This window comes from Lithobates pipiens, unplaced genomic scaffold, assembly GCF_037356315.1.
Source record: "Lithobates pipiens isolate NorthernLeopardFrog02 unplaced genomic scaffold, aLitPip1_a1.2 Scaffold_1, whole genome shotgun sequence".
Lineage (NCBI taxonomy): Eukaryota > Metazoa > Chordata > Amphibia > Anura > Ranidae > Lithobates > Lithobates pipiens.
The window spans coordinates 39179931-39194878 of record NW_027507685.1 but is presented as its reverse complement, the minus strand read 5'-3'; the positions used below and the strand labels follow the sequence as shown (position 1 = coordinate 39194878).

Sequence of the window (14948 nt, the reverse complement as noted above, 5' to 3'; positions counted from 1 at the left end):
ACTCTGATGGATCACTGGGGATTTGGCCCCCATTTCACTGATCTCCTTAAGCCATTATACTCCACCCCAGGAGCCAGAGTTAGCTTACAAGGCTTTTAATCAGACCCTATTAAAATAGCCACAGGCACTCGCCAAGGTTGCCTATTGTCTCCACTGATCTTTGCCCTTGTGATAAAAACCCTAGCATCCGAACAAACCCACATGTTGTGGGGGTCCAGTGTGGACCCAATATACATAAATGTGGTCTCTTTGCAGATGACCTTCTCCTCTTCATCACCTCGCTGGTCATCTCCCTCCCTGTCATGTGTAAACTCCTAGAAGAATTCTGCAATGTGTCTGGACTATAGGTAAATTATGCCAAATCCAAAGGAATTAATGTTTCTCTCCAGGCATCACTAGTGACGCAGCCAAAGGATATTGAGTGGAACGATTCCTCTATTTGGTATCTAGGGATAAACATCACTCCCAAGTTTGAACACCTGTATGCCGCTAATTATCCCCCCATGTATCGTAAGCTAGAAATTGATCTCAAACCTTGGGCACAACATTAACTCACCTGGTTGGGCAGAATTAGCTCTTAAAATTACTATCTTCCCGAGACTTCTATATCTCTTCCGCTCCTTCCCAATTTTAATCAAGTGCAAAATCTCCTGGATCATGTCACATGAGAAATTGGCAAGTTCCTTACTGGATACCTCTGAACAGCTTCGGGAGACCTGGGAACCCTGGGCCACCTACGTAAGACTTCACCTACCCCCTAGTGCCTCCCACTCCTAAGTTCTTACAATGGTACTCTGATGGTTGAGCTTCTTTCTCTCTTAACTCTCTTTCCCTCTCACTTCTCCTTTTTCCCCCCTGCATGTTCTCTATCTCTGCCTCACTGGGTATCTTTTCCAAGTTGCAGTTTAGTTTTTTGACATACGATGATAATATTTTCTCCATGAATGCCCCCGCACCCTTGCTCATCAAATCCCTTAGCGGGTTATGGGCATGGGACATAAGATTGATCCTCAAGCTCTCTCTTCCAGGTCTCTTTGTTACATAAGCTGGTTGGTCTACAGAGGACAAAGCCAAAGGGAGGACCCCCTCCCACTCCCCTCTTGTACAGCTATATCCCCTTGAAGGTGCAGTGGGTGGGCGGAACTAGGGTTCACCATCGAATCATCCTATCTCTAAACCCTTTACTTACCAGCCCCTTTGATACACTTGCCACAGACCCATTAAACCAGTCATATCTTCCACTTAAGTCTCTGTGGTCTTTATCTTTATACTATGTATGTCTTCGCATCAATGTGCAATGTTACTATTTTGAAAATCAATAAAAATCTTAGAAAGTAAATTGTTCATTGACAGTATGAGCGACACTGTTTTCTGTCATTACATATTTAGTATTTTTTAACTTTTAAGATGACCATACATGGATCAAATTTCAGCCAGTTCAGCAGGAACCGGCAAAATTTTGATACATGTATGGGCACTAAGGTTATAGCCGGCAATGCGATCAGTGTATTGCGAAAGGGAATAAGTCTCCCCACTATCAGAATGCAATAGCTCAGAAGGGAGGATTCCCCCAGTCACACTGCTGAAATAACAAAAATAACTGTATCATCTATGGGCTGCCTTACATTTAGCTTGTCTAAAACACAGCAGCAGCAGCAGCAGCAGCAGCAGCGGCCTGCTCTGATTCATCTCAACTTGAAAAAAGGCTTTTACACAGTTTTGGCATCTGATTTTGTATCAAGTGGTAGTACGTCAGAATTGACTAAGTTATTGTTACCTTAACCTGGGATTTAAATACTTAAGGGCCAAGATATTTCTGACATTTGTTGTTTACAAGTTAAAATCAGTATTTTTTGCTAGAAAATTACTTAGAACCCCCAAACATTATATATATATATATATATATATATATATATATATATATATTTTTTTTTTTTTTAGAAGAGACCCTAGAAAAAAAAATGGAGAATGTTGCAATACTTTATGTCACACTGTATTTGCGCAGTGGTCTTACAAATGCATATATATATATATATATATATATATATATATATATATATATATATATTTAAAATTACTTTTTCTGAATTAAAAAATAAGAGAACAGTATAGTTAGCTCTTTTTTTTATGTGAAAGATGATGTTACACTAAGTAAATTGATACCTAACACGTCATACTTTAAAATGTTGCACGCTAGTGGAATAGCAACATGCTACGGTACTTAAAAGTCTCCATAGACAACAAAAACTGTTTACAGGTTACCTGTTTAGAGTTACAGAGGAGGTCCAGCACTAGAATTATTGCTCTTGCTCTAACGATCGCAGCGATACCTCACATGTGGTTTGAATACCGTTTACATATGTGGGCATGACTTTACATGTTTTTTCTTATTTGTTTTCCTTTTTATTTTTATACTGTCCCTTTAAAAAAAAGATCACTTTTATTCCTAATACAAGGAATATAAACATCCCTTGTAATAGAAATAAGCACTGACAGGGCATATTTAATGGGATAGCTGGGGTAAAAAAGACCTCAGATCTCTCATTTACATTTAACAGACAGTTCCTGTAATTGGGGGAAACAACGGGAAAGTGGCGGGAGGGGGCTCATCTCTTCCGCCACCTATAAAAGTGATCCCATGATGAATCTGCCTCTGGGACCACTTTTATCACCTGCTGTATAAAAAAAATTACCAGGGCTATGGCAGCTACGTCAAAATAATGAAGTATATATGCAGTCGGTGGTCAGGAACAGTGCAAGTGATGTTTTGAGCTGTATAAGGTTTGCTGTTTAAAGTGTATTGCTGTTTTAGCTACATAGTTTACCAAAAGGACATAGATCAAGTCAAGGAGTAGCAGATAAAAGCAAAGTTTTGAAACAAATCTATAATATTATAGTGTAGGGGCTGTGTTTGCTGTGAGTGGACTAAAATTGCTGTAAGTAGGAAGAAATTGTTGTGAGAGGGCTGGTGAGGCTTCCTCTGTAAAGTGTAGTTCCACAATAAAAGCATATTTAAAGAAATAGCAAGGGATAAATGAACAGGGTTAAAACCTTTAACATTATTGTAAGTAGTAGCATGGTTCTACAATTTAAACGATTCCCATAAAACTAGAGATAACCATAATCTTCCCAAATTGGTAATGTCATTTAGTGGACATCCTGCACTATGTATTCAAAACTTGAACAATTGATCGAGGACAAACACTGTTGTGCAAGATGTAAGCAAGTTTGTTGTTTGGGAGTTCAGATCCTGGATCTAAAGAATCAGCTGGTAACACTGCGAAGCATTAACAACTTGGAGAGGAGTTTGGACCTCACCCATCAGGTGCTGACTGGGGCCGGTATAGAGGGGTGGAGAGATAGGGTCAGAAGTAGGTAACTGTGTTACGGTTAGAAGATGGGAGGGAAAGGCTGGTAGAGGGAAAAGTTTTAGAGAAGCTAGTCCTGAGTTGATGCATCCCAATAAATATGCCCATTTGCATGATATCAGTTCAGGAGTAGCATTGCGGATTACCTCCTCTAGCATCCGGGGAATAACTGTTCCAGTAAGGATGAAAGCAGGTGTTTAGGCAAAGCGAGACAGATACTTGTAGTAGAAAAATTAATTATTAGAAGGCAGAAAGGGTAACCTGTCACAAAGACCGCAATCGCCAGTTTTCTGTTTAACGGGTGCCAGGTTCGACACATGGGGAAAGTGAAGATCTGTTGGGGAGAAAATGGTTGGAAGGCTGGAGCTCTTAAACCAGATTTTGGCAGTGAGAAATCATAAAAATATATTCTATATGGAGACCAGGGTCTATTAAAGGGTATGTACACACTTGGAAGAAAGTCTGACATACAAAATAGAAGAACTAGAACTTCTATTGTTTAAGGAGCACTTTGACATCTAGGGAATATCAAAAACCTGGTTGGACAGCTCACGTGACTAGTTGGAAAAAGAGGTGAAGAGGTATGCTTGTACAGTATGTGAAGAGCAATTTGAAAGTAAATTTAGGAGATAACAATAATGAAAACTGATGATGCAAAGTCATTATAAGTGGTGTTTCATAAGAGTGCAACAAATAGTAAATTACTATTTAGGCCCCCTAACATAAAGGATGAGGAAGAGTCTTAGATTCTTGATCCTTTCAAAGATTGAAATGGCTGTAAAGCATGGCCAATATTGCACCAATACAGCACCAATATTGATTTTTTTAAATGGAACTTTAAAACATGCTTGTCATTTTTTTAAACTTATTATAAGACAATTTCAATGTACAGATGCTGGAAGCCTCAATGAATAAAATTGCTCTGTTGGGCCTATTAATTTAAAACACCACACAACTTATTACAGATGTGCAAGTTAGAGACATCTTGGATAATATTGACCATGGTGTATTCACATTTGCCATACGTTACAGCACAAAGAGGCATGTTTATATAAAAATAACTTCAAAAAAGCTAACTTCAATAAACTGCTGTTTACTATATGATTCTTAATGGGACCAAATATTCTCAAAAAAGTGGGCGTGTTTTAATGATGTATTAACCACTTCAGCTCCGGAAAGGTTTTACCCCCTTCCTGACCAGCCCATTTTTTGCGATACTGCACTGCGTTGCTTTAACTGAAAATTGTGTGGCCTGCGACAATTTACCCAAATAAAATTGATAACCTTTTTTTCTCCCAAATAGATCTTTCTTTTGGTGGTATTTGATCAACTGTGTGGTTTTTAGTTTTTGTGCTTTAAACAAAAAAAGACTGACAATTTTGAGAAAAAAAAACAATATTTTTTACTATCTGCTATAAAACATACCCAATAAAAGGATGTAGAAAATCAAATTTCTTCATCATTTTAGGCCGTTATGTATTCTGCTACATGTTTGTGGTAAAAAAAAAATACCAATAAGCGTATATTAATTGGTTTGCACAAAAGCTATAGCATATAAAGATTTTAAAGAAAGATCACAGAGGACCAAAACCGCGCTATAGTGGTATACGTGAAACCACCAAAACAGAGCATAAGCCAACAAACACTAGAACAGGTGTCGCCGCCCCTATACCTCACAATCCTACATAGAGGGTCGTGAACTGTAACAGTAATCAAAATATATATTGAAAGGGCCCAGGCGCTACCTCTAATAACTAAATAGAGATCTAGATATATATGTATACATACATATATACATATACATACACATACATACAACCCAAAGAACTGGAAAAAATCCAAATGAATATTAATTAAAGCCCCCAACAGCCACTAATGAAAGAAAACCAGGAGAGAGGAGTAGGCAGGGCAGGCTTCGGGCAAATCATATAATTATAGCCTAAGGGTAAGTAATTATCAGAGAGATATGAATCCAATGCTAATTATTCAAAAGCTATAGCGTCTACAAACTATGGAATAGATTTATGGAATTTTTTTTTTTTTTACTAGTAATGGCGGCAATCAGGGATTTTTATCAGGACTGCGACATTGCGGTGGACACATTGCACACTAAGTGACACTTTTTTGGGACCAGTGACACCAATATAGTGATCAGTGCTAAAAAAAAAATGCTGCAAAAAAAAAAAAAGTTAGCAAAATACTACCATGCATTAAAAAGGGCATATATTCAAGCAATAAATCAATAATTCTACTCCTTTACAAAACACTGATTCAGCCTCAACTTGAATATGAAGTTCGGTTTTGGTCACCAATCAGAAAAGACATTGTTCAATTAGAAAAAGTTCAGAGAAGGGCCACACAATTAATAAAGGGGATAAAGAACTTCGGCTATGAGAATTGTTTATATAGATTCCCATTATTCACTCGAGAGAAAAGGCACTTAAGAGGGGATATGATGACAAAGTACAAATATACTGTATCAAACATGACATTAGTATCAGTAATGATCTGTTTACTCTAAGCCCTTGTACACACGGTCGGAAATTCCGACAACAAAATCCGTCTGATTTTTTCTGACTGATTTTTTCCGAAACTGGTGTTGCATACACACGGTCGGACAAAGTTGACGGAAAATCCAATCGTTCGTAATGTGATGACGTTATTTCGTTACGATGGGTCTACGTTCAGGCTAGTAGCCAATAGCTTTGGATTAGGAGTTTAATCTGAGCATGCATGGCACTTTGTCCGATCAGAATTCTCTACAAACGATCGGACAAAGTCCGATTGGATCATGTTATTGGAAATTTTATATCCAGCTCTCAAACTTTGTTGGTCGGACATTCCGATGGAAAAAGTCCGATGAAGCCCACACATGGTCGGATTATCCGACAACACGGTCCGATCGGACATTTTCCTTCAGAATGTCTGACCGTGTGTACGAGGGCTAAGAGACCTGAAGAGGACAGATGGGAACGATTTGAGTTTAGCAGAAAAGAGATTTAAGCTTAGATTGCAGAAAGGGTTCTTTACTGTTAGAGCAGTAAAAATATGGGACTCCCTACCCCGCAAAGTGATACAAGATGGGAGTATCGACAACCTCAAAAAATGCTTAGAAGTTTTCCTCAAGAAACAGAATATACAGGGCTATGGGAATTGAGAATACAAATCACACACACATAGGTTTACCTGAATGGACCTGTGTCTTTTTTCAACCTTATGAACTATGTAACTATGGGGGAGGAGGGAAGGGACAGATACAGAAACTACAGTTGGCACAAACACACGCAAAATGGTAGTACTGTTGGGTCTTCAAATTGTAAGCATGAAAGGAAGAAATGTACACTTGTAGCTCACCACACTGCAGTCCACAGTAATATAACACAATATAGCACAGTATACTACTTTATAGCAACAAACTCTCCCTGCGCAAACCGTCAAATACTCTAAAGCCTAGCATGCATGGGCCGAATGGGCATTGACCAGTTCAATAGAAGCCAGCAGATATTGGGCCTGTGTGTATGGCAGCCAGTACGTCAGAAGCTGGCCACTCGGCTCCCAATCAGCACTCTCATCCAATGGCTGACCGGAGTTTTCTGGCGGGGTGGGGGTTGGGCGTGCCACTGTCAGAACACAATAGAACAGCAGGGTAGATCACTGTACTAACATTGGATTGTTAGTACAGCAGCTCCTACCTGAGCTGTTTTTTTTTTTAGTTTAACCCAGCTAGTGATGTGTACCAGGCTTAACACACAAATGGCCTTTTTATAGCGAGAGGGCAGGCATATAATCTGTTTTACATTATAATCCTGTATATTATAAATCCTGTGTAATAATATTAATAGTATATTGATTATATTAATATTAATATAATATTATTAATGATAATATAATAACAAAGCCCCCGTTATTTGCCTTTTTAATCTAGCTGACCTAAGTTCAAAGGTCAGCATTAATTCACTGGGATTATGAATCTTAACACATAGGATTTATCTAGAGTACATGGTGGTGGAGAATCTGGCCTTTATCCCTAGTATGTATGCATCTATGTACTAACTAACTGGTCAAAACTTTTTTTTTACACTCTGTATAGACTAGGAAAGTCTTAGAACCACAGTAAGAACATTAAACAATGACTGCATGTGTTCCCCCATAGCACACAGCTTTCTTTGGCACACAGAATAGAGAGTGCAGGCTGAGTACCTCAGAAGAGGAGGTAAGCAACCTGTGCAATACTATTGTATACAGCAGGTAAGTATAAACCTCTTAGTTATTTTGGTAAATAGCCAAGTCCAAGTCCAAGTCCAATTTTGCTACCACTGGAAACTTCTGTGATCAACACACACCTAGGTACAGTCTGTAGCATTTAGAACTCCACATTGCGTAGAGGAACTAGTGATGATGAACATTCTTGTCAACAAATTTACATTTTTATTTTACTTTATTATAGTAAATTTGCTGTTATTGCAAAAACTAAGATACAAACTAAGATACAAAAATCACCTGGTATATGGTCATTAAGGTGATTGACCCTTAAAAAGAAACAACATGTAAAATGCCTATATGGCAAAGTAAATGACCTAAGAAAAAGGAAGCACGTGAAATGCCTGTAAGATAGTTTTATGTTACTTTTTCCAGCAAGAACTTCCCTCTTCTTTAATTGAATTCCCTGGAAAATAGGTATATCTGCTTGTTGGCTGACTTACAGAGAGTCCTGTGACTCATCTTGGTTGATGCTTAATTTCATCTCTGCTCCAGTTTTTCTATGGTTTTAATGTGTCTCTTTCATGAGAAAGTAAAGAGATGCTATTGCTCTCCCCCTTCAAAAAATATCTAATTTTATTTTTGCTGTGACCAATTTTAAAACCTTTTCAGTCAGACCCAGAATACGCATGCTGTAAATAGGTGTCAGAGAAGGATCAGAATTACTTATCTCTCTACTTGCACAGGTCAGTGACTCAGAACACGTTGAAGCCAATGGCTCACTATGACAGTCAGGCATCTGGTATTTTTAGAAGAAATGTCCAGAAATGACACCCTCCTTGAACACAATAGCGCCCATTATTCCTGTTGATCCCTCCCTCTGCTACCTCCAAACGTGCTGTTTTAGGCAATGGCCTAGTAGTGTTTTTAGAGCAATTATAACCCTGTTAAAATTAGTGTAAACCTAACAGAAATTTTATATTTATATATTTATTACAACATAATATACCTACCCTTTCACAGGCATGTGCCTGTCTTGGAGTAAAAGGCTCTTTGAAGTTTGATTACTGCAGTTTATCTTTCATGAACCACTTTAAGACTCTTCTCCTAGATTGCAGTATTGACAACTGATGTCCATGTATCAGAAAAAAAGCTTACTAGCTACATTTCCCTTAGTGATGCAAATTAATAACATTTCTCTAGCACTTGCCAAAAACAGCAGTCTTTCCAACAGACTAGGCACAACATTTCACATTAAATCAGCATGCAAATCATTTACCAGCAGATGCTGTTGACATGAACCCGATGTAATCTCTTTAACCTTATCCCGAAAGGAACGCACAAGTCATGACCATATAACTCACATTACATAAAATTTAATATTTTAATAGAAAAACCTGTGTCCATCTTTAGTTAAACAAAATCCTTGCTATTTAACAATAATAAATATCAAAATGTATACTTGCACAATAAAAAGGATTTGTTTTATCATATTCTCTGACTAGTGGGCCTATGTAAAGAGACAATTTTTGACTCAGCTCATGCTCTAGGACCCTTTAAAGCTCACCTAAAAGTTTTAGTAAGGTTTTCTTTGCGTCTGATTATCTATTGATAGCTATTGATATTCAATTGTAGTTCCAAATGTTTTCAAAGATAATGGGCATCTTAGTCTTGAAGGTAAAACTTTTTTTTTATTAATTTATCTCTCTTAGGTTGGTAGGGCTGAAAACAGAGTCTCCTTTGCTGATAATTTTCCAGGAAAACATAGTTTAGTTTTATTCAACTTTAATTTCATTTATTGTTTATAAACATTTGATTACTATAATATTGTAGTTTTCTTTCTGTTTTCTGTTACTTTGTAAAGAGAGTAATATATGTTACAAGGAATAACTGGTAGATATGATGAATCTTGGTAATAAGATGGGGATTAAACAAGGCAGGATAATTTTTAGTGTAATGAGAATAAGAAGAGGTCAATAGATCAACAAAAATACAAGATATGCCCATTTCTAGCATCACGTGTCATTTGGACACAGCAAAGGTGAAGGATATTTGAGGAGATTCTCTGTAGGTAACATTATACATTGCCTGCTTTGAGGACAAGCAAACCTTGTAGTCATCAGTTCTTCCCATATGTGGGCAGCCCTACACTTAAAACTTTACAATTCCATGATCAGTAAAATAGATTTTTGATTGTGTAACAGTACGTTCAAAAAGATTGTATACCTTTGTTTTGTTTTTTGTTTTTTTTAAAGAAAAGAAAAAAAAATCATAAGAAATTGACATTAGGGGCACGATTTGATTGAGCAATATGGTAGAAATTTGTCAAGGTATAATATAATTTTTATCATTTTTAATAGAAGAAAATATACAAATTGTGACTAAGCCCAATGTGGCTCAATTTGTTTCAGTTTTGCGTTCCATTTATTGATTTATTAATTCATATACTGGCAAGTTAGAATATACTTTCAATTTTAAAATTTAAAGACAAACATCAAACTTTTTTTTCTGTTCAACTCCAGTAAAGAAATATGGCGTCAACTTCAACTTGATTAATAGAAAGAAGTTGTTATCTAACTCTGTCACCAATATTAATATACAAAGAAACCTTTTTAGCAAATTAAAAGCCAAACGGTAGCGTTGGTACGCATTTCTGTATAGCCTAATTAAAGACTGGAACTTATTAGGTAAAAAAGAAAAACTAACAAACAAGTCTAATTTCTTCCATTAATTTAGTAGGCTGTCCTAGTTAATCAAATGATAATATTTGTTGACAATGATAGATATCCATGTCGGTGTAGGTATGATGTAAAAGATAAAGGTCATATATTTTCACTCCACCAAAGGTCTTGCTGAAAGGACCTTAATTACACAATGTAGTGATGAAACATTAATTAAGTTCTGTCAAAAATAATTAGGTTCACGTTTAAAATGATTTAATTAAACATTTTGCCTCTTTAGTAGGAAAACTAAACTTACTATCAAATCATTGGCAGGAAAATTGATATTAGTCCTACTTTAACCTTGGCTACATTTCCATAAAGTGAAAGAGCATAACAAAGAAACCTAAGCCTTCAATTCTATGTGTTTTCATAAATAATATTGTAAAATCTATAATATACTATACAATCTCTCTCTCTCTCTTTATATATATATATATATATATATATATATATATATATATATATATATATATATATATATATATATTAGAGCACATTCTTTTTTTGAGGTTCTTATTTATTTTTTTAAGTTCATTTATAAAGGACCCTAGTCAAAAAAAGATTGTACTGTTGTTGATAATGAAAGAGCATAACAAAGAAACCTAAGCCTTCAATTCTATGTGTTTTCATAAATAATATTGTAAAATCTATAATATACTATACAATCTCTCTCTCTCTCTCTCTCTCTCTCTCTCTCTTTATATATATATATATATATAACTATATATATATATATATATATATATATATATATATATATATAACTATATATATATATATATATATATATATATATATATATATATATATATATATATATATATATATATATATATATATATATATATATATATATATATATATATATATATATATATATATATATATATTAGAGCACATTCTTTTTTTGAGGTTCTTATTTATTTTTTTAAGTTCATTTATAAAGGACCCTAGTCAAAAAAAGATTGTACTGTTGTTGATAATGATGAGCTAAACATATTTTACAAATGCATTATGGTAGTTTTATGCATTTGTACGTTTTATATTACTCATATATCTTTGTTGCATGATAGATGTTCAATTTGTATCCTGCAAGAGGTTTAAATAAAACTAGAAAATTCATTGCTATGTTGATTTAAGTTATGCAGGAATGTAAAATAGTTGGACAACAGGAGGCATTAAAAATAAATAAATGTGTTTATTATTTTAAAATACTTTTTTTTTTTCCTTTTCCCATAAAAGACAAGAAAATTAGGCATATGTTAGGTATAAATATTTTGTTGCAAAAATGTTTGTATGGTAATTTGTACACATTTGCATTTAAATATTTTCATTATGTTAATTTGAATGCTTGTAGAAGTTATTTCAGCTTTACATAAAATCAAATGTTATTCAATTACATTTAATTAACAAATTAATAAATGTATTATTCCAGTAATAAAAAAAAACATAATAGATGAAAATGAAAAAGACAAGCTTCAAGATCTTGATCATTGTGGGGGATAAAATGCTACATGTTCACTTACTGAAGGCTGCACTTACCTTTATGCCTTGGCTAATAGAGGTCCTGGGAGGTTGGACAGTCAGTGCTGCAGCTTTAACCTAATGAGAGAGATAGAATTTGTTCCATTATCAGTCACGCACATTCAAGCAGGATCCTGTGCAGCACAGTAGATATAACCATAAGCTCTGGGACCTTCTCATTGAGCTAAGATTGCTTCATACAAAAGTTGACAATACACTACTGAAAGCCATTGTGGATATTCAACATTTTTTAAATAGCTCAACAGAATAGACAATAAGGCCTGCAGGAAAACTTGGTCAGGATGGAAACTGAACTGGAATCTGGATTTCAGAAAGAATACATCGATAAATATTTGCAAAAAAACTAACATTACATTTACCAAATTTTAGGAACTGCTATAATTAAAAAAATGCTGTATGGGAATTTTATCTATACCAGTGCCAATTTTTACCAGATTTATTTTCCACTCTTTTGTTAATCATATTGTGCAGATATTCATAAATGCTTCAGTTCTATAAGCTTATATTTTACTGCAGTTTCTTTCTTTCTTTCTTTTTTTTTTTTTATGTACAGAAAGACTATTTGTTCTTAACAAAAGAAGGCATACTATATTTCACTAATATAGTATACTATCATCTTTCCAGGAAGTCTGGCTTTTAAGGAATACATTTTACAAATACATTATATATCTTTCTCTGGGTGTGGCTATTTTAAATAACTGTCTGCATTGTCTAGGCACAGAGTCTCTTTCTGTTACAGGGCTGGATATCTAAATAAACCTCAAACCACTGATTTTCCACTGCTGATTACTTGCCAGCACCAGTACATGAACTCGATTTCTATCCTATTTCAATCTGCTCCATGTGGTGTTCTTGTGAGCTTCATGTATTAAAATGTACCTTGAAATTTGAAAAGTATATTGCTTAAAAAATGCATAATGCATGGTAGTTCTCATTAACACGATGCAAAATAATTATAGTTATTCTGATAAGGGTACTCTATTTCCCAAAGAGGTACTCTATTTTCCAACGAGACAATCATGCAATAGTCTTACAAAATTCATTTTTTGAGCAGTATTCGGACGGTTACAAATCAGATATTTGTTAAAACTATTGCTTAACCACTTGAGTACAAGAATGTAATATCTCTTCATTACAAGACCATTTATCAGCTTTCAGTGCTGTGACACTCTGGCAATTACTCAAGCAATGCTTTGCCCAAACTAAAATTGTATAATTTTTTAGACAGAAAGAGCTTTCTTCTTGTGGTATTTAATAAACAAGTGTTTTTTTCAAAGTTGGTCTTATTCCTTTATACACAAATTACTTCCATTACTTTCTGTGAAAATAATGACATAACAATGTGAAACCCCCAAAATGACCTCTGTTTAGAAAGAAGACACCCCAACATGATTTCATTTTTTTGTCAAGAATTTTTAGAAATGAAGAAGTATGCTGGTATACAGATCGTACACAGAGGGAGGAGAAGATAAAGGGTTAAAGTGATTATAATTTTTTTTCAAAATAACAAACATATCATACTTACCTCCACTGTGCAGCTCATTTTGCACAGAGTTGCCCTGAACTTGCTCTTCTGGGGTCTCCCGCTGGCTCTCACGGCTCCTTCCCTTATCAAATAACCTCCTAGGAGAAGCGTTCTCCTTAAGGGGGTTACCTTGCGGTTGCGCTCCCGAGTCAAGCATTCGGTGTCCATAGCCACTGATTGTATGACTCGGGCCCGCCCCTCGGGCCTCCGCATCATTGGATTTGATTGACAGCAGCAGGAGCCAATGGCTGCACTGCTATCACGCTATCCATTCAAGAGCCGAGAACCCCAGGCAGAGAGACAGCACGTCCGGGTTGGGTCAAGTTTCAGGGCTTGGGTAAGTAAAACAGGGGGCTGCTGGGGGGGGGGGGGGTCACTGAAAGGCATTTTTTCACCTTAATGCATAGGATGAAAAAAAACAGAAAGGTTTACGACCCCTTTAAAGTATAGGGCACAGTAGGTTAATGGAGATTATCCTCTTACCTTCTAGGGAAATTTTTTGCACACGTTAAAGTCTGTATTTTTTGCTAGAAATGATTTGACCCCCATCCCCCACAAAAAATAGTATATATTTTTTTGAAAGCAGAAATCATGGAGAATAAAATGGTGGTAGTTTACATTTTTTATGACATGGATATTTTTGCAGTTATTTATCAAATGCATATTTTCAGAAAAACATCCATTAAAATACATTTCAGTGCAAACAAACACAATATTATATTTTTTGCTAAAATATAACAAAATGGGTTGCGTTGAATGGATGATGCTTTAAAAGCCTTTATAGGTCATTATTTCTGAGTTAACTGTAAATTATGGCCCCAGAATAATTGCTCTCACACCAATGTTTCTGATGATACCTCACATGTGTGGTGCTATTGACATTTATATATGCGTACTTGCCCTATGCTGTGATTTTTTATGGGGTGTGTGTAGGGGTGATTTACAATTTTTTAAAACCAATTTTATTTTTTATATAATCCTTTATTTTACACTTTTACATTTTTTGTTTTACTTTATTGCTATCACAAGGGGAGTAACAGGCACCTTAAATGATAGTATTGGCAGGTCCTCTATTAGACCCCCAAGGTCTGCCCTATCCTCCAATGCGGCTATTCAAACACAGATTGTATTTTAATAGTTGCATTCTCGGCTACACTAGTCGAGGAATGACAGCTGTGACCTTAGAAGTGAAATAATACACTTTGCACTATAAACATAGGCAAAAAATAATACCCCCTAGCTGGGACTTTGAAGGACCACTAACACAAATATTGAATAAAAAATTATTTAATAATAAATAGTTGTAGATCACACAGAACGATCAATGATAAAAAGTACATACAATGAATATGAATAAATGACAAAAACCAAAATACGACAAAAATGTGAAATTACACTAATGCTCTCCAAAGGGTGTTGTACCCTAATACCCGATGCGTTTCCAGTTTTTTTACACCTTCATTAGGGGCTTAGAGTAGAGTATGGTCAGATGTATTTTAGCTCAATTGGAATGATACCATGTTAAGAGCAAAGAGAGAAACGTTCTATTTCACTACACACAAAGTGTAATTAGTTTTTCCCCCTAAG

The 14948-nt window shown here is 35.4% G+C and overlaps 1 long non-coding RNA gene across 2 annotated transcripts in view; it reads right to left on the bottom strand.

Annotated features, from left to right (window-relative positions):
• The window catches only part of LOC143989380 (uncharacterized), a 153279-nt gene extending 141302 nt beyond the window's left edge, over window positions 1-11977 (bottom strand). For both annotated transcript variants that reach the window (XR_013277030.1, XR_013277034.1), the window contains exon 1: window positions 11834-11977. This is a non-coding gene — a long non-coding RNA (uncharacterized LOC143989380). The remainder of the gene's footprint in view (window positions 1-11833) is intronic.
• Between the last annotated feature and the right edge of the window lie 2971 nt (window positions 11978-14948).